The sequence below is a fragment of the Pseudophryne corroboree genome, chromosome 3 (genome assembly GCF_028390025.1).
Source record: "Pseudophryne corroboree isolate aPseCor3 chromosome 3, aPseCor3.hap2, whole genome shotgun sequence".
Classification (NCBI taxonomy): Eukaryota; Metazoa; Chordata; class Amphibia; order Anura; family Myobatrachidae; genus Pseudophryne; species Pseudophryne corroboree.
In genome coordinates this window covers 722279502-722305599 of record NC_086446.1, presented here as the reverse complement: position 1 = coordinate 722305599, position 26098 = coordinate 722279502, and the positions used below count along the sequence as shown (strand labels likewise).

Here is a 26098-nt window from a genome sequence, read left to right as displayed (position 1 = left end):
GATTCCATCTGCCAAGTCCTTTGCCATGACCTATGCGGAGCACTGTTTCCAGGTGTAGGGTCCTTGCTTTAGACATGTTGGTTAAAACCCCGTACCAGGGTATTTCACAGCACTGCCACCCTTTTAACTAGGAAGAGAAAGGCTGTGAGTGATGACGGAGCAAGGCTATCGGATCCGGCTGGAATTACTGTTCTCTTCTTTACATAGAATCCAGAACATGAGAAATGTATATATATAAATAAATGGGGGGAAAACGTTTAAACCACCAGCCGACATGCCGATATACACCCTTAACTGTAACTCAGCTACGCGGTAGAGTTGGTATCCGCTTGCTTCGTTGTATTCCTTTCAGGATCTTTATAATAGAAGTCCTTTGGACATACAATAGTCCAAAGGATTATTTTGTAAAGTAGATCCTCACATTTCTGCATATACTTTTTCGCCATTAGAGGGAGCTATTGGCACACATAAAACATCCCTCTGATCTATACAGGGGGGGGGGGGCTATCCCTTCCCCGTAAATGGCGCTCGTTTGGGATATTTAAGATAGCTGACTATTAAGACCTTTTTAATAATTCTAACCATATGGGGAGGCGCGCTATTGTACTGAGCGGCCTCTCCCCCACACAAAGCTGAGGAGAACTTCTCCTACAGCCGCCCGGAAACACTGCGGCATCTCTGGTGTGCGCATGCGCTACGAGACCGTTTCACACCAAGTCCCGTAGCGGCGCCATACAGTGTCTCCCCGCACGCTGGTAATGTCCCGGACGCGGCTCTCCCCCTGGCCGCTGGTGATTAGCACCCATTCAGTGCCTGCCCGCAGCTGAGTAAATCTCCTCAGCTGCGTGCTCACTGCCGCGTCTCTCCCCTGCTCCCCGCCTCCGGCGGCTGAGGGCATGTGCACCGCCGCACGGCATTGGGATCTCCCGCTGGCTGGGCGCGCTGGGACCGCTCGATCAGGTCCCGCAGGGCGCCTCCCTGTTAGGGGAAACTTTGCGGGAGGGATCCCGGCCGCCTCACAGCGGTGTGTCCGCTGCGATACAGAGGGGAGGGGGAAACTGACCACAATAAATGGTTTCTAAAACCTGTCATATGCAGGAAGCTGTGCTAACTGGCCCTTAATACAACCAGTACTCACAGCCAGATGATTTGCAGAGGATCGCCTGTGCCTCTCCCAGTGATGCAGATCCCTTCAAAAGGGGATCTTTGTCTCCTCTGCATTATCAGGCTTTGTCCCCCTTTTCCTAGGGAGACGCAGCACTGTCTTGCATAAAACCAAATCACCAAGAGACTTAAAATGGCCTCGCCTTCCCTATATATATCAAGCCCTCCCCTTAAAGGCTGTACTTTCCTAACAGCTAGGTCCACCCCTCCCCAGATGTTTAACTCTTTTCTCTCCTATGCAGTCAATACTCTCTTCAATGAGATGCAGCGTCCTGCACACAGACAGTGCAGATGGAATCCAGGCTTGGAACACTGGGACAGTCTCAGGAGACATAAGCCGTCCATTGATTTTATTAACGGCCTCGCCGTCCACCCCCCTACCTTCTTTTCTCCCCAATAAACACGCGGACAACTGAATTGCGATTTAAAAGGTCACAGCCAAATTTATTGATTGGACTAGAATTGGTACTCTATAAGTGGGTGGCGAGAAAGCAGTGCATACCCCCGGCTACAGCCTCCATATTAATTTCTCCTCAATTAAACAACGGGGCGGAACCTAAGTCCCGCCCTTGCGCAAGTTAGCTGAGCGGTACCACTTCCCCTCATCGGCATAGCACCGGTCCACCCTTAAGATGACGACCGTGTCGGCCCTTGAGGCCACGACAAATTCGCCGAGTATCTGGGGAAGTGCCGGCCAACCGACGTTGCGCTACTACAGACCGCCGAGGAGCACTGCTTGCCGCGCCTGCTGGACCTCTTTTGCCAGACCATAATTAAAGACCGAATTGGCCTGACGTTGCCACCACCAGACGTAAACTTCAATTCAAATTCCAGTTACCTCACCTTCGCCCTGGTGATAGCGAAAACTCTGGATTGCCTGTCGGTGCCACCACCGAAATTAAAAAATGTTCAATTCCTAAATACCAGGGCCAAATTGCTCTACCAACTGGGCGGGAGGGTGGGTGCCTTCTTGTATCCTTGATCAGCCTGAAAGAGGGAGCCTGCCTGGCACTCCTGCTCTTTTGTACCTCCCAGGTAACTCTCCTCCCCCTCTTACCTATAGGATGCTGCTATGCTACCTGCTCTATCCCCCCCCCCCCCTCCCCTCCCCTCCCCTTTTCTCTCCTTCCTTGCCCTAGGCTCCTTCTTTAAAAAACCCAGGACGCTTATTTATTCTCGGGCCTAGTTTGTCCCTCGAATTCTTTAAGCCGTCCATTGATTTTATTAACGGCCTCGCCGTCCACCCCCCTACCTTCTTTTCTCCCCAATAAACACGCGGACAACTGAATTGCGATTTAAAAGGTCACAGCCAAATTTATTGATTGGATTAGAATTGGTACTCTATAAGTGGGTGGCGAGAAAGCAGTGCATACCCCCGGCTACAGCCTCCATATTAATTTCTCCTCAATTAAACAACGGGGCGGAACCTAAGTCCCGCCCTTGCGCAAGTTAGCTGAGCGGTACCACTTCCCCTCATCGGCATAGCACCGGTCCACCCTTAAGATGACGACCGTGTCGGCCCTTGAGGCCACGACAAATTCGCCGAGTATCTGGGGAAGTGCCGGCCAACCGACGTTGCGCTACTACAGACCGCCGAGGAGCACTGCTTGCCGCCATAGCCTGGTTCCTAGAACCCAGGCCCGCCACCCCCTGCTACCTCATGCCTTCCACTGACGCTTTCTGCTATGTTGCCCAAGAATATAGCTAAACCTTCCTCTGTCAGGTGTACCCCGCCTTGCCTGAATAGTCCCTCCTCTCCGAACCTCAACAACGGGTGCCTGGCGATCGTATCGCCTTCTCCCGTTAAGAGACGGGCTACCGCCCTGTTCACCTTTCTTCTGACCCTTTGTAACCCCGTGCCCCCCTGTGCCCTTGGGACTATCTCGGACCATGTGATCCGTGTATTAGGCCACCGGCCCTTCAACCCTTGTATGCCGGCTTGAATTGCCGTAATCGGCTCGCTCCCCTAGCTTTTTCCTAGATCGCTGCCCCCTAGACCTTTTGCCCTCCTGAAAAGTAGAATTACAAATAACCGTTACCCCCTGTTGTATGCGGACCTATGGTGCGAACTTTCGCGCGACCCATATGAAGGTGAAAACCACAAAACCTCTTTTTGTTTGAGGGCAAAATTGGAAAAAGTCCTTCATTCCCCCATTTATGGCGGGCAGCTTAAGGCCTTGGGTTTCGCGAAAGACGCCGAGCTGCCTTCTAGTCTTGCTTTTCCGCGCGTAAGTGTACCTTGTACGCTCCTGATTTCCCCCTGGCCAGATTTTTGGTCTCGCCCGCTGGCAACCCCTTACGTGCCACTACTGCCATGTCTTGTCAGTTGATAATTACACTTTCAAATGGCCTGACGATGCCTCCACCGGAAAAAAAAAAAAAAAAAAACAATTTCTACATCCTAACGGTGCCAATAAAAAATTTCTACATCCTAACGGTGCCGAAATTAAAAACACAACAATTCTACATCCTAACGGGTTCAATCCGGTTAGGTATACTCATCATATAGCGCCCTATGATCTATACCTAGCAACTGACATATGACATAAGACACCCGAGAGTGCATACAAACTCCACAAAGAATGCTCTTAACTGGATTGAACCCATGACCTAAGCACTGTGAGGCCGTAATACTACCCATTGCCACATACTGGTGCGTTTACGCTGACTTGATATTCATGCCTTGCGCCAGACTATAGTTGTCCTACGTTATCCCGTCTACCGCTAAGGCACATGCAGCCTTGACCCCTACTTTATGCAGAGATGAGGTATTATTCAGCCCTTAAACCTTCGCTTTGCGCCTGGACCTTTTGCTTTCCTTTTCCTTCTGTCCTGTCTACCTTATTATGATACCATAAGTGACCATCATATTGCACGTTCACTAAAGTAGCTTTGATGGGTTTTTACTGTGATCGCTACCGCTACTTGTTGCATTTTGTATGACCGTTCGGTTCTGGAACAAACTTATTCAGCGCTTAAAGGCATAGCTAGTAAATGTAATATGAATTAAGAACTGGGATTGAACCCATGACCTCAGCGCTGTGAGGCCGTAATGCTAACCATTGCCCCATAAATGGTGCGTTTCTGCTATTCTGCTACCTAAGTGAACATAATACTGCGTATTCCCCAAAGCCGCTTTGATGGTTTTTCTATTGAGATCGCTATCGCTACTTGCTTTGTCTCCCAGGCCTGCCTTTTGTATGACACTCAGGTTATATAACAAGCGGTTATCATTATAACTATATACCACATAATACAATGCCAGGGGATTAAACCATGCGTTTAGCACAGTGGAAGTTGTACTGCGTAGCGCTGGGCTGTACCGCGCTATGCAAATCGTGGTCTGTCTATTTTTTATTTATTTTTATTTATTCATTATTATTATTATTATTATTATTATTTTTGGTTTTTGTTACTGCCTCGTTATGCTCTGTGTACCCATGCATTTTTCTAATGTATGGACTGTGCAAGGCATTGCAAATCGCCTGTGACGCCTTCCTACTAACTGCAATACAATAATAATGGAGCTAAGGCCACGGGTAATACTGAAAAAATTTGCTAGTATGAACGTTATGGTGCGTGACTGTCCCCCACTGATCTGTATTATACTGTTCTTATATACCTACTATCAATGCAATAGTACATGCTCACGGCAATGCGATGACTGTTCTGCCTTATATTATATAATTCATCGCTATTCCCCTCTATAATGTGCAAAATACCCCCCGGCCATTCGATCCGGTATTAAGCTTTATATTAGCCCGCTAGTATACCTATGATGCTGAAATATGCTCTTGCCGCCATGCCCTCAGTAATCATTACGCTGTATACCTAGTACGACCCGTACCCTGTAATATACCCATGCGGCAATGACATCGCTGATTTGCTTTATCTCGTATACTTCCCCTTTCACACTGCCGCCCGTACCCGGTATTTTGCCATTTTAACTGGCTTCCTAAACGGGTCAAAACTGCGATGTGAAAAGGGGTCCCCTTCAATTTACCGCTTTCAACTACAGGTATTTTGAACGGTAAAAGAAGGGTCCTCCCCGTTTCAGTCCCATTTCACTGTGCAGTGTGAAAGGGTCTGAAACGGTATTTGCAAGCCCCAGCAGGTCATAGGCTGTCTCCATGTGTGATGTCAGCAGCCACAACCAGGAAACAGCTTGGAAAACACCGGAGACCCATGTGAGAGTGGCTTTATAAACTTTTATACTGCAAAGCCACTATAAAATGTCTCATTGGAGTGATGAAGAGGTGAGGGAGCTGCTTTAGGATCAGAGGGGATGAGGAAATCTGCAGACAAATTACTGGGACAGTCAAGAATACCCTCATATATAAAAACATAGCAAAATGCTTCAAGCTGCTGGGTTCCATCGTACTACTATCCAAATTTATTAATAATTAATTAATTAATACTTATTAATAATGTGTGGTTAGAAAAGTCCATTTATAGCGACAACCACTGTTTTCTATGGGTGAAACGGGTTCAGTGTGAAAGGTACCAAAAAAAATTAATGAAATGGTAATATACTGGTTACCACATGAGATGTGAAAGGGGTTTAACTGCTCAAACCCGTTTTAAGAACCGTTTCAAATACCGTTTCAAAAGCAGGTTTTGCGATGTGAGCAGCATTGCTAGTACCTATTCTACCCTGCAATATATACACGCCGTTGCACTTCTGCGATCCTTGCATCACTCGCATATTATAACCTTATCATACTTTATACTCTGTAATTTAATACTGACTGCAATGTAACCACTGACCCATGTTATACTGTCTACTATGACACTATTACACACTATGCGCTGCCATAACCCCCACAACCCTGTAATTCTACCCAGCCCCCCACTGCCCTTTTATTTCCTTTATTTATGTATTTTTATTTTTTACACCCCCTCCCTCGTATACCTTACACTGGTCACCCTGCTGGGAGGGGTTATGTGCAGGGGAGAAGATGAAAGGGAACCACCACCATTGTTGGAGGAGGGGAGATAAGATAACCCCCAGCCAGATAGCGTCTGCTGGACATGCTATCAGTAATTAAGAAGGGGGGAAGCTATTGTATTACTGTGAGAGCAAAGATTTTATGCGGGTAGCCTTAGCAACGGGGAAGGGGGGGGGGGGTTGCTTAGATGTGGTGTTTGCTATCCCTGCAGCAGCTGAATGTCCCATGCGTTTGTCTTTTAAAACCAACTCCAAGGCTGGAGTGATTATCTTATGTTTTCTTACCAGACAGTCGCTTTAACCCACTAAGCCATAGCGCAGAAGCCATACCCCTAGCCTGTAAATACATGATACTTATCTGGGTGGCCCCTCTGCGTGCCTCCTAAGGAATCATTAGATTGCAAAGTTTCGCGTGGGCTCCCCCTGAAGCTAAGCCGTAGGGAGAAGCGAGACGAGTAGCCTGATCATCTGTAAGTAAGTACAGTAAGTGAGAGGGAAAAGTACCATATTACAAAGTAACATGACCGAAAAGGGAACATTCATGGAAATAATTAATTAACTAACAACCCAATAACTTGAATTAATAAATAGGCTGGCTGATTGATATGGGTATTGGTACTGGCTAGCGCCCGTGCAGCCTGGCGGATATGGCGGGGCTGATACCCGGTGGAGTGGGCTGCGGCGGGCCAGCAGCTTGCCCACTGCGGATAATGGGCTGTGGGGAAGTGCTGTCCCGCATGCCACCCGAGGGGGGGGGGGGGGGGGGGAGCGCTGCAAGCTGCTGCCCCCATCCCACTTGCTCTGGCTGTGCAAAATGAGTGTTTAGCAACTATTTTTCTATATAAACATTACTCAATTACCGACATAGGAGTATACACAGATAAAATGTAAGCTAACATGGTGCTGTTATAAAGAATGAGAAACTGTGACCTGTAAAATGTGGATTACTCCAAATGATCTTTACATTTTTGAAATCTTACTTTCCTATAATGTTATATTTTCATGTTATATTTTTATTGTATCATATTTACTTACCACTTTGCTCTTATTATTTTTATTGTATCATATTTATTTACCACTTTGTTCTTATTTTGATTAAAGATTTAGAACACATTCTGCTGTACCGTTTACCTTTAATTTTTAGTTAAAAACATGAAAATACTAATAAAAGTATTTTAAAAAGGAAAGCATGTTAAGTTTCTTAGTGAGAAGTAGAGTATTCCACCCACAGCAATCACGGGCTCCTGCGGTGGTGTCTGTCCCGCCGGAGCCGCTATCTGTGCCTGCTGTCGCTGCTGGGCGCGTACCTGCGTGTGTCGGTACGCGCCGCTACTGTGCAGCGTCGCTGGGGGTGTGAGTGCGGGCTCTGGCGGCGGCCTGTTAAGTTTCTTAGGACCTGACCCGCCGTAGACGGGGATTGTAGCTGCTGCTGTGGCTGGGCGGCGCCGAGCGTGACGCGATCGCTCGGCGCCGGAAGGAGGGGGGGGGTGCGGCCTGCGGCTGGCTACGGGCTGGCTCGCCGGAGCCTGCTTCCGGGCCGCCGCGCGCCAGCCACGTGCGTAGGGGTGACGCGGTCGGCGGTCTCGCCGATCCCGTCCGGGGCCCTCGGGAGTGAGCAGCGTGCTGTGAACCGTGCGCTGCCTGGTCCGCCTGGATGAGGCGCCGGGGGGCGGGGGCATTCCTCCTGGGTCTGGGCATTCTGGTGTGCGGGCGCTAGATGACTGGGCTGCGTTTGGTGCAGTGAGTATATTTTGTGGTGAACTGTAAGGAGGGGGGTCTAGATTTTGGGCTGCAGTGTGTGTATAACTGAAGTGTATGAGAGGGGGCTTATAATAAAATTGTACTTATTCCTTTCCCTTGATTCCAGGAGCTGTGAGGTGGGTGCCTTCTTGTATCCTTGATCAGCCTGAAAGAGGGAGCCTGCCTGGCACTCCTGCTCTTTTGTACCTCCCAGGTAACTCTCCTCCCCCTCTTACCTATAGGATACTGCTATGCTACCTGCTCTATCCCCCCCCCCCCCCCCCCCCTCCCCTCCCCTCCCCTTTTCTCTCCTTCCTTGCCCTAGGCTCCTTCTTTAAAAAACCCAGGACGCTTATTTATTCTCGGGCCTAGTTTGTCCCTCGAATTCTTTTTGGAAGGTAAATACTGATAAGGAATTACCTGGATCGTGACAATTTGTGATGTCATGACATGGGGGAGGAATGGGATCTCATGCAATGGCCAGATAATATTCACATTACTACAAAGACATTTCTCTATCCAAAAGTTCCAAGAAAAAGACACTAAACAAACAATCTCAATAATATTGCCTATAAACAATTAGCTATATGAAGAACAAACAGCGTGATATCAGCTTCTATGTGCTGTCTTCCTAAACAAACTCTGCAAGTGCGCATCTCATTTAATTAAGTTATTCTTTTGAAAAGTTAAATGAATGGCTGGTGGGCACATAAAAAGGTTAGCCTAATGAACATGCAGCCCCTTAAATGACTTTTACTAGATAGTGTAATTATCATTTTCATTGAATACCATCTACTTAGCCAGAAGCTTGCAAGTATCTCTCAGTAAAAGGCCATGTAGTTTAATTAAAATAGAATTAAATAATTATGCTCTTTTATCCGTAAACATGTCATTATGTTTTGGTCTACAATTTACAATACCCGTGTTATGTCTGGATCGCAGGCTGAGATACTGTAGCTTTTTTCTTTTTTCACTCTTCAGGAATAATTTCTTAGCGTAGTGGTTCCTCATCTTGAAACACAGCACCCTAGAATATCAGAACTTTTTTCACCGCACCCTTAGAGTGAAAGTTTCTTGTTGAGAAATTCAGACAAAATGAAAAAATTAGGAAATTGTGCTTATATGTCATCCGTAGGTTCAGTTATGGGGGGCGGGGGTGGACAGGGCTTTGCATCTGATAGACAACCAGTTCGGGATCCACTGTCTTAGTGGAAAAACAAGCCAACATTTTTCTGAATTACACTTTTGATAATAGCATAAAAAAACAGGCAACTGTCAGGACTCCTATGGGATACCTAGTGAAGAACTGCCAGTGAAAAAACATTTTCGGAGCTGGGTACATTGCATAACATCGCCGTTCCCACAGAGGACATAGGTGCGGCATTATGTGAGCATTGAAAGTACAATAGGAACACTGGACATATATCTCATGCGTTTCCTCTTCACACAGTACAGTACATATAGGGGGTAATTCCAAGTTGATCGCAGCAGGAATTCTGTTAGCAATTGGGCAAAACGATGTGCACTGCAGGGGAGGCAGATATAACATGTGCAGAGAGAGTTAGATTTGGGTGGGGTGCGTTCAATCTGCAATCTAATTTGCAGTGTAAAAATAAAGCAGCCAGTATTTACCCTGCACAGAAATAAAATAACCCACCCAAATCTAACTCTTTCTGCACATGTTATATCTGCCACACCTGCAGTGCACATGGTTTTGCCCAACTGCTAAAAAAAATCCTGCTGCGATCAACTTGGAATTACCCCCATAGGCAACACTAAAAAAATGCTAAATACACCTTTCAGAACAAAAACCCTTGAAATATGCATCTGTGGGTGGTAACCACTGCAGGAGGACAAGTCTCCTGACTCTACAGGTGGTAACCACTGCAGCAGATTATTTCTCCTGACTCTGCAGGAGGGAACCACTGCAGGAGGACATGCCTCCTGACCCTACAGGTGGTAACTACTGCAGGAGGACATGTTTCCTGATTCGACAGGTGGTAACCACTGCAGGAGGACATGTCTCCTGACTCTACAGGTGGTAACCATTGCAGCAGGATATTTCTCCAGACTCTACAGGTGGTAACCATTAGAGCAGGATATATCTCCTGACTCTACAGGTGGTAACCACTGCAAGAGGACATGTCTCCTTACTCTACAGGTGGTAACCACTGCAGAAGGACATTTCTCCTGACTCTACAGGAGGTAACCACTGCAGGAGGACATGTTTCCTGACTCTATAGGTGGTAATCACTGTAGGAGAATATGTCTCCTGACTCTACAGTTGGTAATCACTGCAACAGGATATTTCTCCTGACTCTACAGGTGGTAGCCACTGCAGCAGGACATTTCTCCTGACTCTACAGGTGGTAACTACTGCAGCAGGACATTTCTCCTTACTCTACAGGAGGTAACCACTGCAGAAGGACATGTCTCCTGACTCTACAGGTGGCAACCACTGCAAGAAGATATGTTTCCTGACTCTACAGGGGGTAACCACTGCAGAAGGACATTTCTCCTGACTCTATAGGCGGTAACCACTGCAGGAGGACATTTCTCCTGACTCTACAGGAGTTAACCACTGCAGGAGGACATGTCTCCTGACTCTACAGGTGGTAACCACTGCAAGAGGACATTTCTCCTGACTCTAAAGGTGGTAACCACTGCAGAAGGACATTTCTCCTGACTCTACAGGAGGTAACCACTGCAGGAGGACATGTCTCCTGACTCTACAGGTGGTAACCACTGCAAGAGGACATTTATCCTGACTCTACAGGTGGTAACCACTGCAGGAGGACATTTCTCCTGACTCTAACAGCATGATGATTGAGTGGGAAGATCTGGAAATGCAGTTCTATTCCTATCGTTCCTACCAGATGACTGCTCAGTGCAGGAAAGTATAAGGATAAATTTTGGGGAAATATTGAAACCCCACAGCTTTGTGACAGACCTACTACAAATCGAAGGCAGCCTCTTCAGTTTTCTGCTTGACATTTTTGAACCCAATAGAATGACTTCACCATTATACATCCTTAGAATCATTAGAGATGGAGCATCAACACAGGTGGTGTAATGGTTATCATTACTAGCCCACAACACTGAGGTCATTGGTTCGATTCCCACCATGGCCCTAACTTTGTGGTGTTTGTGTATTCTCCCCGTACTTACGTGGGTTTCCTTCGGGTGCCCCGGTTTCCTCACACAATGAAAAAATATACTGGTAGGTTAATTGGTTCCCAACAGAATGAAACCCTAGTGTAAATGTGTGTGCGTGTACATTTGGCAGAGAATTTAGATTATAAGCTCCACTGGGGCAGGGCCTGATGTGAATGGTCAAATGTTTTCTGTAAAATGCTGCTGAGTATGTGTGCGCTATATACATAACTGGTAATAATAAATAAATAAATTAATTAATAATTACTGTCTGAACCATCCAGGTGCATTTATAACAAGAATAAACCCTACATAAATAGGTAAACAGGGGATGCCCCAATTAATGAACATTCTAAACCATTTGAATCTCATTTAGATATAATTTTCAGCAAGATGAAAACCTATTTTTGTATGCGGGCGAAATTCCAAGTACATGAGTACACATATGCTGCATTTGGCAAGGGACCCCCAGATCTGACTCACTCCTCTCTTATAAGAAGGTGCAAAGCTCTGCACCCCCTGAAGAAGCTGCCATCCTGACATTAATCATTCCGATAAACAACGTTTGCATCTGTATAAAAATAAACACATAGCATTTGGAAATGTCATTTATGCTGCAGCCCTTAATGTAGCAGATTCCTGAATAAGCCTGTATAATTAGTTTGTGAGCTGCTGTGCCATGGACCCTTATATAAGCTCTCACACTACCACAGGCCGCCCCGTGTGTCTGGAGTGTGACCCTCAATATGTATGTAGTACACAGTCTACATTGGGGGTGATTCAAAGTTGATCGTAGCTGTGCTAAATTTAGCACAGCTACGATCAGGCACACTGACATGCGGGGGGGGGACGCCCAGCACAAAAGCATTGCACAGCGGTGATGCTTTTGAACTGTAGGAGTAGCTCCCAGCTAGCGCAGTTCCTGCGCGCTGGCAGGGAGCTACTTGTCGCAGCACGGGTCACATCGGCTGCGTGTGACATCACGCAGCCGCCACGGGCCGCCATCCCAATGGTCCGGGCACGCCTGTGTTGCCCAGACCGCGCCCACTAAAGACAGGCTAAACGCCGCCGGCCAGCCCCCTCCCGCCCAGCGACCGCCTCTGCCTGTTAATAACATTAACATTAATTTTCACTAATTTTCAGTAAATTTTGACCACCTTACAGCTGAAATTGCAGTCACACCGCAATTTCACCTGATCGCTAAAAATGGGGTAGCCTCCTTCCGGCGTGGGTGTGGTATGGAGGGCTGACAAGAGTTAGGTTGACAGTGTCTAGGTCGACCACTATTGGCCGACAGTAAGTAGGTCAACATGGATTCTAGGTCGACAGGGACTCTAGGTCGACATGTACTAGGTCGACTTGACATATGGTCGACATGAGTTTTTTAACTTTTTTGGGTGTCATTTTCTTTGTAAAGTGACCGGGAACAACAATTAGTGTCCCCTCGCTTCGGGTAAGGTGCCTCGCTCTGCTGCCGCAGCGCTTGGCACAGGTTACTGTTCCCAGTTGTAGTCCATGTAGATCATAAAGTATGAAAAAGTTAAAAAAATGAAAAAAACAAATGTGAAAAACTCATGTCGACGTTTTTGTCATGTCGACCTAGAGTCTCTGTCGACCTAGAAACCACGTCGACTTACCTACTGTCGACCTAGACACTGTCGACCTAAGCCTTGTCAACCTAGAGACCGGATACCTTCCAGCGCACCCGCAGGAGGCCCGCCGCCATTTTAGTGATCACAGCGGCTGCGTGTGATGTCACGCAGCTGCTTCAATCACGCCCCCATCATTCCCACCGTTTGCCTGGCCCTGCCCCCATTTCACCCTCGCAATGCTCCGCCTTGGAAACGAAGCGTTGCCACCTCGCGAATGCCTCTGCCTGATTGACAGGTAGAGGCAATCACATTTTCTGTGGGGTGCCGCAAAAAATGTGGTCGCATGTGCAGGACGGGCCCTGCGCATGCGCCCGCATCCTTGTAGCAATTTTTGCAGTTAATTCACGTATTGCTATCCAACCTGAATTAGGCCCATAATGCAAAGAAACGAGGTGCATTATGGAATTGTCCTTGGGCCCTCCCACTCTATAGGAATAGTAATTAAACACTGCAGTTTAATTTCACTAACAGTGTCACACAAGGGCCCTCATTCCAAGTTGTTCGCAGCAGTTCATCGCATCGCAAACGGCAAAAAAATCGCAAACTGCGCATGCGCGAAAGCAGAAATGCGCGTGCGCAAAGGGAGCGATACATCGCTTGTGCAAAAAATTACTAACTGAAAATCAGCTCGTACTACATCACCGAAAACAGGGAGTGACGGAGGCGTGACAGAGGCTCGGCTTCGCTATCTAACGAAATGGGCGTGAAAGTGGGCGGCTAGTGTGGGAGTAGGCAACTGGCAGTAGGCGTGTTTTGTGCAGAAATGCGTAGCCGATGGTAAAAATTACACAACAAATGTTCGCTATCTTGTCGCAGCCGAGGAGTAAGTCTGCAGCTACTCAGCACTTGCAAAGTACTGTTACAAGTGTGTATGCCCTGATTAGCAATTAATTGGCCAATGAATTCACCTGTTGACCAATTACTTGCCAAACACTGCAGTTACAAAAGACTACAAACAGCAATTTTATGCCCACATAACATTTTTATTGTTACCATGTATAAATCTGACACACTCACAAATAATGCACTGTATTTTATTTATTTGGTTAAATACTTTGATGTTAACTGCATGTTTTAATTATTTGCTTAATACTATCAAATTTAATCAAGTGTGAATAAACCAACTTATAAACTACATCAGCTAAATCTTCTCGACATAGACATATTCCTTTGTACATACTAAATAACATGAGCAACATAATGCAGCCTACACTTAATGATACTTAATACCATTTTTTTTGTGGGAATATGTGTCCATATCTAATACTATGCCATGTTGCCCCTAGTAACCCAAGTTCCACATTTTTTTTTTTTTTTTTTACATGGCCACTTAAGTGTTGTGCAAGGCATACATGTTTTACATTATAATATTCAATGTTTGTATGAATATTCTGATTGTTCCCTTGTTCCACAAATGTCAATATGCCATGTTAAAGTTTACAGGGCACAGTTTTCCAGAGTGCATAACCTTTAATAAAACACACAAACAAGTTTTTTTGTTTGTTTGTTTTTTACTTCAAAAAATAAAGTAAAGCAGCAACACAACATGGCTACAAATGAGCATCACATACAAAGATGGACATAGCAACAAGCAGATGCCAGTGCCAAATTTGACATAGCAGAACCCAGTACTATGGTAACACCATCTTCTGACAAAACATGATGTTTAATATTTAATAAGTATATGTTGTGAACCCCCAGCCAGACAAAACTTTTAGGGGAACTGAGGTCGATTCTGGAACCAATACACAAACACAACCATACACAGCACGCTAGGAAGAGGAAGATGGCTCAGGTGTAGATGAAAATAACTCACAGGCTGCAATTTAAATAAACACAAATATACCCTTTCACTTTGAGGGAGTTGTACATTCTGGCCACACAAGCAAGAAAAAAAAACATTGAGGCAACATGTAAAACAAAGGTGCTTCCCATCTGGAGAGACATCACTTTCTCTTCTTTTTCCCCGCCTGATGTTGTTCTTCACGGCTCGGTCTGCGAAGCGACCTACGAGGGCCCTGCCCAGTGGGATGTTCTTCCTGGGCAGAGGGAGGGGAGGGAGCAGATGTGGCTGGCTCCCTGCCACTGTGGGCAAGGCAGACAGCGATGTCCTGGAGCCCTTGCAGAATGGAATTGGCAATTTGTTGGAAGGAGGAGGCGAGTTGCTCTTGGCCCTGCCTGATCTCTGCCAGACCTTGGCAGAGTTGAGCTACACCTTGCTCCACACTGGTTCTGTGCTCAGTGAGCCGGACAGGTATCTGGCTTACCTCCCGGATCATCCTGTCCTGAAAAGCATTCAGGTTCACACCATACCTGGCAATTTGAGACAGGATGTCCGGGATAGCAGAGGGTTGGGTGAGGGGGGGGGGGGGGGGGCAGTTGGAATCTGGATGGATGGAATCTGTGGTCCCACAGTGGCAGAGACACTAGGTCTCCCCACCTCAGCCTCAGCCACATAACCCTCCTGTGACTCTACCTGCTCACCCACCTGTGCTGTGTTATGTTCAAAGCAAATAGAAGAATGAGTGGAAAAAGTGTAGAAAAAAACAACATGAGACTTTTGGAACCACTAAATTAGTATTTTAGGAATATGTGTGTAAACTTACCTGGCACGTCATGTGCATTCAGTATTTCAGGCAGGTCCGTGTCCATATGAGACACCCCAACCCCCTCCTCATAGCTCACACAGTCCATCGCCATCGCCTCAAGATCTGTGTATTCCACAGTGGCAGCTGGACCTCCCCCTGTTGCCCTCGAGGCATTCCACTCCGCAGACCTCTTGCCCTTCAGGCGGGATTTGAAGTCGGCCCAACTACATATGTGATTAGAATTAGGGGCAAGGGACTTAAAAGTTATGATACCTGCTTTAATTGATAGTACACATGTTATGTATTTGGTTGCTATAGGCAACATCTCATCTAGCTAAGTTTTTAATAATACTTGGCTCAGAAAATGGTGTGTCAATATACACTGACCATCTTCTAACTTCCTGTGAGGTGCGGACTATTGAGCCGACTTCATTAACAGAATCAGTGATGTCCCTCCAGATTCGATCTTTGGATGCAGCACCCATGTTTTTGCTGCCTCGATGAATCTTTTCCATGGCCTGTGTGACCAAAACATGTAACTCCCTCTTAGTGAAGGCGGGCTGTCTTTTTTTTTTTTTTATGTAGCCTGTGAGCTATCGTCCTGTCCCTCCTCACCATCTTCCTCTTCACTAGCTGCTTGTGTACTTTGTGTTTGAGATGGTAGGCCTGAATCTCCCTCAGTTTCCCCAGCATCTATGTCTGGCAGGGGATTCAATCCTAACTCCTGGGTATCAGAAGATGTAGTTTGTAAAGTACTGGGTCCTGCAATTTCAACATCCGCACTGGTAGCTTCCAGCATCTGCCTCCGCAACGCTAGGCACCTATGTGTCAAAGCGGACATCTGCTGCTGCACCTGGTCCATCTCTGCTGCCTTCTGCTCACGAGTAGCCATGTTTCTGGTGGCATGTGTGTTTGCACAGGTGTCTAGCGATTTATAGCTGCGTGTGTTATCCAGTGCGGTAATTCGCACAGGTGTCAATTATGCTAATACTGCCAGTAATTGTTGTGCTGCCTATTTAAAACCCTTGACTGCAGCCTGTGTGAGTGGGTGTACGATGATAAATGGTGAATCAAGACACAAGCAAGGTGGACTCAGAGTGAGTTTTTATTGCAGTATATAGCATAAAAATGTGCGTTTGTTTGCTAGCAAATTTGTTACTGTTGTGTTGCGTATTTAAAGCATATTTTTTTTTGTATTTTCTAACAGATTAGGATATTACCAAACCAAGTATGTATGGGTGTGCAATGGTCCTTTGTAGTGGTTTAAAATGGGTTTTTGTTGTTTGGTGTTTAATGTTTTTTACTAAAAATGTATTAACATGTACTATCTAATAGTTTTGTTACCTGTAATTTACAGTGTGGCCGTTCTAGTGCTGAGAGTGGTTCTTTAATTACTTATTGTCCATTTCTCTCTCTTGTAGGTGTCTCTATTGTTTCTTTTTCCAGTTCCATTTTGAGTGCCAAAGTAGGCCAGTTTTCAGTTTCATTTAAAAAAAAAAGGGATCCTTTATTTTCTGAGCAGGTAAGTTGCCTGTCCCTGGGTGTCATGGTGTGTGTTTGTTGCGAGTTTGTATCTTATTTCTTATTGGGGGTCATTCCGAGTTGTTCGCTCGCAAGCTGCTTTTAGCAGCTTTACACACGCTAAGCCGCCGCCTACTGGGAGTGAATCTTAGCTTCTTAAAATTGCGAACGAAAGATTCGCAATATAGCAAAAAGACATCTCTGTGTAGTTTCTGAGTAGCTCGAGACTTACTCGGCATTTGCGATCAGTTCAGTGCTTGTCGTTCCTGGTTTGACGTCATAAACACACCCAGCGTTCGCCCAGACACTCCTCCGTTTCTCCAGCCACTCCCGCGTTTTTCCCAGAAACGGTAGCGTTTTTTCGCACACACCCATAAAACGGCCAGTTTCCGCCCAGAAACACCCACTTCCTGTCAATCACATTACGATCACCAGAACGAAGAAAAAACCGTGAGTAAAAAACCTAACTGCATAGCAAATTTACTTGGCGCAGTCGCACTGCGGACATTGTGCATGCGCACTAAGCGGAAATTCGCTGTGATGCGAAAAAATGTACCGAGCGAACAACTCGGAATGACCCCCATTGTCCATTTCTCTCTCTTGTAGGTGTCTCTATTGTTTCTTTTTCCAGTTCTATTTTGAGTGCCAAAGTAGGCCAGTTTTCAGTTTCATTTTCAAAAAAAGGGATCCTTTATTTTCTGAGCAGGTAAGTTGCCTGTCCCTGGGTGTCATGGTGTGTGTTTGTTGCGAGTTTGTATCTTATTTCTTATTGGGGGTCATTCCGAGTTGTTCGCTCGCAAGCTGCTTTTAGCAGCTTTACACACGCTAAGCCGCCGCCTACTGGGAGTGAATCTTAGCTTCTTAAAATTGCGAACGAAAGATTCGCAATATAGCAAAAAGACATCTCTGTGTAGTTTCTGAGTAGCTCGAGACTTACTCGGCATTTGCGATCAGTTCAGTGCTTGTCGTTCCTGGTTTGACGTCATAAACACACCCAGCGTTCGCCCAGACACTCCTCCGTTTCTCCAGCCACTCCCGCGTTTTTCCCAGAAACGGTAGCGTTTTTTCGCACACACCCATAAAACGGCCAGTTTCCGCCCAGAAACACCCACTTCCTGTCAATCACATTACGATCACCAGAACGAAGAAAAAACCGTGAGTAAAAAACCTAACTGCATAGCAAATTTACTTGGCGCAGTCGCACTGCGGACATTGTGCATGCGCACTAAGCGGAAATTCGCTGTGATGCGAAAAAATGTACCGAGCGAACAACTCGGAATGACCCCCATTGTCCATTTCTCTCTCTTGTAGGTGTCTCTATTGTTTCTTTTTCCAGTTCCATTTTGAGTGCCAAAGTAGGCCAGTTTTCAGTTTCATTTTCAAAAAAAGGGATCCTTTATTTTCTGAGCAGGTAAGTTGCCTGTCCCTGGGTGTCATGGTGTATGTTTGTTGCGAGTGTGTATCTTATTTCTTTTTGTCCATTTCTCTCTCTTGTAGGTGTCTCTATTGTTTCTTTTTCCAGTTCCATTATGAGTGCCAAAGTAGGCCAGTTTTCAGATTCATTTTCTAAAAAAAGGGATCCTTTATTTTCTGAGCAGGTAATTTTGTTGAATTTAATTTTTGCATTTGTTTTTGTGTTAAAAAAACATACTTAGTACTTTATTCATATATTGTTGCAGTAATTATATGGGTATGTTTTTTATCTCAAAAAATTTATTTGTGATGGTAACCAATGTTGTAGGTACTTAGCTAACTATGGCGTATTTTTTTTAATTTAGGTTATTTTGTCCCGTATTTTCATCATGAAGATATGGAGTACGCTCCTGCAGTAAGTGAACACCCATGCACTTTAAAATATATTTTGATTTACAATGTGTGTTGTCATTTGATTGTGTTTTTTAATGATTCTTACCTTCACTTGAAGTTGGTGATGTCCATTCATGTGGCAGCTGAAGCCCTCACACCACAACCCACGGAACCACTCCCACCACAACCGGCGCAAGCCCTCCAACCCCATCCGGCTCCTCATCCTCCAAGGCAACGGAGGCGTGCTAGGCCACCAATTTTCCGTACCCGTGTCTTCCTTTTTGGGATGCCTGATGATGTAGTGTTGCGCAGATACAGACTGCCACCTCATCTAATCCTAGACACTCTCTCCATAATAGAGAGTGATCTAGAACAATCCATTAGGTATCCTACAGCAATACCAGCATTGACACAATTCCTTGCTGTGTTAAATTTTTTGGCCACTGGTTCGTACCAGCATGTTGTAGGAGATCTGGTTGGCATGTCGCAGGGCCAGTTCAGTAAGGTCCTGCGGCATGTCAGCCAAGCTTTCCTAACCCGAGTGAAGCAATTTATCTCAATGCCTTTGGATGTTGGTGCCCTGGCTGTGGTGAAGCGGCAATTTCAGGAAGGTGGTAGTCGCTTCCCACACGTTATTGGGGTTGTGGATGGGACACATGTAGCTATTGTTGCGCCAAGACATAATGAAGAAATTTATAGAAACAGGAAACTGTTTCATTCTCTGAATGTAATGGTTGTTTGTGGACCATCCCTCCAGATCCTGTCCCTGAATGCTAAGTTCCCTGGGAACTCCCATGATGCCCATGTAATTAGACAATCAGGGATATGGCAAAGATTAAGAATGATGGAAGGCCAAGACATGTGGCTATTGGGTGAGTTTGGTATTTTTCATTATTTGAGCAGTCATATTTTTGGTATTACATTATTTAATGTTTTTTTTATCCTTTTTCTATTTTCATCTTATCAAACAGGAGACCGTGGATATCCTTGCACCCCCTGGCTCATGACTCCTTACAGTAAACCCAGGCCAGGACCACAGACAGCATTTAACTCCGTGCTTACTGCCACTAGACAGCTGGTGGAGCGCACGATAGGTGTTCTTAAAGGGCGTTTTCGTGTGCTCCACCGCACTGGTGGCGACATCATGTATTCGCCAGAGATGGTAAGTAAAATTGTGGTCCTGTGCGCTATCCTACATAACATCGCTGTAAGGAGTCGCGTAGAGCTTCCCCAAACAGAGGAATTGCCGGATGAGGAGCCAGGGGTTGGCCGGACATTGGGTGGGTGGAGTGTGTACCGCCGGGGGAATGCAGTAAGGGCTAGAATTATCTGTGATTATTTCAGGTATTGTGTTTTTTTATTATTAGTTTTGTCTCCCAAAACTGTCTGTATTTGTTTTTTAATTTTGGACTGATGTCATTTAGGTAGCTTGGTAAAGTTCAGAATGTGTTGGTTTTGTTTCGTGAGTCTTTATTATTGTTTCAGTACATAATTAATCTGTAATGTTCTCCTTATCATGTTTTTTGTGTAATATTGTTGTCTACAATGGGTTTTTTTTATTTATAATTAATTATATTTGGGTTAATTGTGTTATTAACCATCATTTATATATATATATATTTTTTATGTTTGGCTTGTGCATCTGTTTACATTAAAAATAACACAACATCTGATTCTAAATTTCTAAAACTTTGTGACTTTGTGTAGCTGATTGTTCCAGCAAAATGTGGTGAGTACACATTTTTAAACACTTATTTTGTTTTTTCTTTTTTTTTTAGGCTTTTTGTGCTCTCTCTCTCTCTCTCTCTCTCTCTCTCTCTCTCTCTCTATATATATATATATATATATATATATATATATATATATATATATATATATATATATTTATAATATATATAATTTTAAAAATAAATTAAATATATAGATAGATAGATAGATATAGATAGATATCTATCTATCTATCTATCTATCTATCTATCTATCTATCTATCTATCTATCTATCTATATATATATATAGAGAGAGAGGTATATGTTTATGTTTTCCAGAAAAAAATTACTGGTATATGTGTGTGTATGTATCTATATAACTATCTAGAGACATATATCAAAACATTGTCATTTTTTTTTCTTTAATACTACAAACCAACAATGCTAGTAATTTCTAATCATGTGTTTGGAATACAAATTTGCAACAATAAGTGTGTGTGTGTGTGTGTGTGTGTGTGTGTGTGTGTGTGTGTGTGTGTGTGTGTGTGAGAGTGAGTTTGTGTGTGTGTGTGTGTGTGTGTGTGTGTGTGTGTGTGTGTGTTGTTTGTTTTTATTTTTATTTATTTTTTTCGCGGGTGCGAATTTCCGCTGATGCAAAATGTGCACACTATCCTGCACAGTAATGTACACATATCAATAAAGTTTAATACAGATGACACCATACAATTTTAACCAATAAAATTGCACCCCACACACTATAAATATATGCCCATGTATGGAAAATGCCATTGGCACCATGCGCGCAGCTGCCTTTTCACGCCGGGAGCTGCGCGTGCTAATCTCTGTCATGGACCGCCGCGCAGGCCGCACAGGGCCCTTTATCCCTAATAGCGTAAAGCGAGGCCTACGCGGAGGTCCGCCGCATACTGCGGAAAAACACCCGGACACACCGCAGCATTATACACTTGAAAGGCGGTGGAGTGACCTCCGCCGTCGCACGCCGGAGCTGTTGGCGGAGCTGCGCCTACAGATTTGCATACGCCGTAGACGCAGTAAGTTGAACACACATAAAATATGAATATTACACTGAGATTATTTGCAGCATTTTTAAATTGTTGAAAATGCACATTTTCACTAAGAAGTGCTATCGTTATAAATTTAGCAGACTGTGTAATGACACTATTGTAGCACAAACCTTACACAAGTTTCTACATTGTGTGTGTTTATGGGTTGCAGTACTGAGTGTGTAGCAAAGTGCTTGTGAAAAGATTAATGTTGTTGTACTGAGTTGGTACACAGGCTATCGGCTGAACAAAATAAGTTGATCTGTGTATTTAACATGGTACCTAACAATGTATTTATGAAATGCTGATTTTTTACATTAAAAGCCACAACCTAATTATTACATATGTCATTCTAGGGCAAGCACAACGGCGAGCAGCGGCTGCAAGGCGGCGCCTTCGAGGGCCAGGCCAAACCCCTTCTCCACCCCCTCCCCTTCTGTGGCCCACTCCCCCTCTCCACCCCCTCCCCCGATCCGGCCCCCTCCCCCTCTCTTTCCCAATCCCCCTCTCCGGCCCACTCCCCCTCTCTTTCCCACTCTCCCTCTCCATCCCACTCACCCTCGCCAGCCCCCTCCCACTCTCCGGCCCACTGCCCCTCTCCGGCCCCCTCCCCCTCTCTTTCCCAATCTCCCTCTCCGGCCCACTGCCCCTCTCCGGCCCCCTCCCCCTCTCTTTCCCAATCCCCCTCTCCGGCCCACTGCCCCTCTCCGCCCCCCTCCCCCTCTCTTTCCCAATCCCCCTCTCCGGCCCACTCCCCCTCTCCCTCTCTTTCCCAATCCCCCTCTCCGGCCCACTCCCCCTCTCTTTCCCAATCCACCTCTCTGCCCCCCTCCCCCTCTCTTTCCCAAGTCATCTCTCTGCCCCCTCCCCCTCTGTGGCCCACCCCACCTCTCCGCCACCCTCCCCCTCTCTTTCCCAAGTAATCTCTCTGCCCCCCTCCCCCTCTGTTGCCCAACCCCTCTCTCCACCACCCTCACCCTCTCAATCTGACCCACCCTCTGTAAACTCCTCCCCCTTCCATCCTCTTTCACAAATCCACCCTACTTCCCCCAACCTGCCTCCTTCCCCCATCCAGCCGCCATCCCCCATCCATCCAACATCCCCCATCCAGCCGACATCCCCTAGCCAGCCAACATCTCCCATCCAGCCGACATCCCCCAGCTAGCCAACATCTCCGCCATCAGAATGGGCAGCAGAGGCCCCGGAGCCACTTGAGGTAGGTGGGCAAGTGGCAGAGGAGAGTAAGTTCACACACATTGACATTTCTTTTTGAAACGTATTTAACATCACATTTTAATAAATGCAATGTTGTACTGTGGCCAATCTTTTGGCAAGGTTAAATGCTTGTCTTCTTCATCATGGTATGGATGATGCATTTACATTTGTGTGAGGAACATTAGATGTACAGTGTCTACGTCTGCAATGTTGAGGATGCCCACTGTAGGTCGACACTCATTATGTGAACAGGTTTGCCTGCACAACAGTGTTTGTATGTGATACATTATATGCAAAACAGTTAGACCTGAGTGGAGTTTAGTTTGTGGTTTGACTTTTACACTTGTGCCTGGGTATTCCAATATTTGCACATTGAAGTTGCAGGCTTCACCTTGTTAGGCAGGCTAAGGACGCAGTGATTTGTGTTGTGAAAGTTACACTCCTACAATTTAGGATTTTTACATTTTGAAAGCTGTTAGACCTTATGTAGTAAGGCAGGCTTTCAGGGAGTGTGGGCATGCTAGGAAATGTTGTCCTTCTGAAGATGTTGATATGCAGAGTGATGATTTAGGGTCAACCCCAAAAAAGATAAGTCTGCTTCACTCCAGATGTGAATGAATCCCAGCATGGTGTTACATTTACTAAGATGGTAGTTCTATTTAAGATGGGATGTTGCCCATAGCAACCAAGCAGATTCTACTTGTCAATTTTTTCTCATCTTCTACAAGATAATATGTTTAATGTTATTGGTTGCTATGGGCAATGACCCATCTTAAATAGAACTCACATATTAGTAAATGTACCCCATGGTGTGGTACACTTTCTTAAAAATATTAATAAAAAAAAACCATTGCTGAGCAGGCTTGTGTGTTTTTCTGCTACTGTTTTCTCATTGAAACATCCATGATGCAGTCACTTTGCCATTAAAGCAGGCCTGTCAAAACTTCGGCCCTCCAGCTGTTGAGAAAGTACACATCCCAGCATGCCCTGAAACAGCTTTAGCATTCTCTGACCGCAAAAATGTGTCAAGGCATGCTGGTATATGTAGTTTCACAAGAAAGCTTTTTTTGGGACCGCACTAGTCTTACATTGGATTTCTAATGACCTCTGAAAAACTGATTTATGACGCTAATTTGCGTTATAGATACAGCAACCTAATGCATGTGAAAAAATTTTTTTGCAAATATTCGTTGCTATCAGTGGTGCTCCCTAGAGTCAATAGGGGTATAAGCTAAGAGAAACCAACAGAAGAGAGTTGGAAAGTAGACTCTTGTGTGGGAGCACACAATTCAGAGGATTGAGTGTGTGTTAATCAATACTGATAAAACATACTTTTATTAATTCATTATTAAAAAGATGATTATAGGAGTAAGTTATAAATAAGTAGTGTAGCTACGCGAAAATATAGCACTATATTCTATATAATTAGAGTGGTTTTCAATACCACAATGAGAACCGGAAATCAATATCTTTGGCCTCGTGGTTTTACTGAGATCACTGTAGCACCTCTGTAAAGTATATGACCATCATTTATTCTACAGCAATCCTATTCAGGATTAGTTAGTCGTAGAGAATTAAATCATAAGTCATACAGAACCGAGTGCTAATTGGTATTATTAGGGATCACTCTAGATCGGGCAGAAGAATTTTTTGCAGTACCAGGGTGTTCCAGGGTGGTCTCCCATCCGAGTACTGACCCGGCCCTCCACTGCTTGGCTTCCAAGATCAGACGAGATCGGGCATCTCCAGCGGGGTATGTCCGCAATTTTAATCTGCCCGTTCAGTCAATCCCAATACCCGTATTGCCACAGTAATGATCTGAGTCAATCTGTGATCAAGCTACACTGCGAAACGTACGTCAACTCCTGCGGTCACGTGGTGCGCACACGTGATCGCAACAAACCGGAACTCAAGGACAGTTACCCGGGCAACGGCGGCAAGCCGCCGGGAGCAGGGAGACACGCCGCGATCACACGCTGCATCACTCCAGAGAGTAGCAGCTACATGTGGAAGCTAGCAGCACTACTAAATAGCCGACAATTTCTCCACACCTCCCGCACTGAAGTCAGCACGCGGCTTTAGTTACACTATATCTCTGGAGCCTCGTTACCAACAGGACTCACCAGCGGCAATCCTCCATAGGCAGCACCTTGTGGGACTGGTATCGTATGAACACATACCCTATACCCCAAAAAAATTCTCCCTCCTTTTTTGCATTTTTTTCAGCCTTAACAAGCTATTTATTTGTCTTCAAACACATAGATGCTGCCTATGTGTATTAGCAGCATATTGTGTAAGCAAATTTTATGTACTGTTCTTACATGCCTACCAGTGATAGCTTCAATCTTATAGCTTTCTGAGCATTATAGTGCATTTATAGATACTCTTATTTGCTCCAAGAGGTTATTGAACCTGAATGGTACCAAATAGGCATTGGGAGCAAACCAGGATATATTTTTAAGTACGGCCGATAATTGTACAAAGAATTTCCCAGCTGTATATTGGTTCTAACTCTGCAGCAAATTGCTACTTAACTGTGTGCATTGTCTTCCACTGTGGATATCAAAGAATATCCTCAGCTGTTTCTTGCTGCTCTCTTTCTCTCACTCTAGCCTCTCTGACATGATGTATAAATTACAATCTCTTTTACAAATACATCAGGATTCAGAGGCTCACAGACAGTGAGAAATAGTTCTGGTGCGTGTGATATAAATTATCTTAGGCTAATGTATTTGTGATTGCACAATATTATTACAGCAACAGGATTGCTATAATTGGCGCCTTATCATCACCACCCTTTTCCGGCTATGAAAGCGGATACCATTGTATAGAAATCCCTGTATATGCTAACTGTTCTCACCATAATTTTGTCCACTTGCATAGTGGATGCCCTGGTACTTAATTACTGTATATGATCAATATTGCCAGAATTTCATCTCTATGGGCATGAGATCCAGATATCTTACACACGATTGACTCAGATCATTACTGTGGCAATACGGGTATTGGGATTGACTGAACGGGCAGATTAAAATTGCGGACATACCCCGCTGGAGTTGCCCGATCTCGTCTGATCTTGGAAGCCAAGCAGTGGTGGGCCGGGTCAGTACTCGGATGGGAGACCACCCTGGAACACCCTGGTACTGCAAAAAATTCTTCTGCCCGATCTAGAGTGATCCCTAATAATACCAATTAGCACTCAGTTCTGTATGACTTATGATTTAATTCTCTACGACTAACTAATCCTGAATAGGATTGCTGTAGAATAAATGATGGTCATATACTTTACAGAGGTGCTACTGTGATCTCAGTAAAACCATGAGGCCAAAGATATTGATTTCCAGTTCTCATTGTGGTATTGAAAACCACTCTAATTATATAGAATATAGTGCTATATTTTCGCGTAGCTACACTACTTATTTATAACTTACTCCTATAATCATCTTTTTAATAATGAATTAATAAAAGTATGCTTTATCAGTATTGATTAACACACACTCAATCCTCTGAATTGTGTGCTCCCACACAAGAGTCTACTT

General features: G+C 45.0%; 2 pseudogenes; one reads left to right on the top strand and one right to left on the bottom strand.

Annotated features, from left to right (window-relative positions):
• Window positions 1-24206: 24206 nt before the first annotated feature.
• On the bottom strand, window positions 24207-24326 carry LOC134897601 (5S ribosomal RNA; annotated as a pseudogene).
• A 1265-nt stretch (window positions 24327-25591) lies between these two features.
• LOC134897928 (5S ribosomal RNA) lies at window positions 25592-25711 on the top strand (annotated as a pseudogene).
• Window positions 25712-26098: the final 387 nt, after the last annotated feature.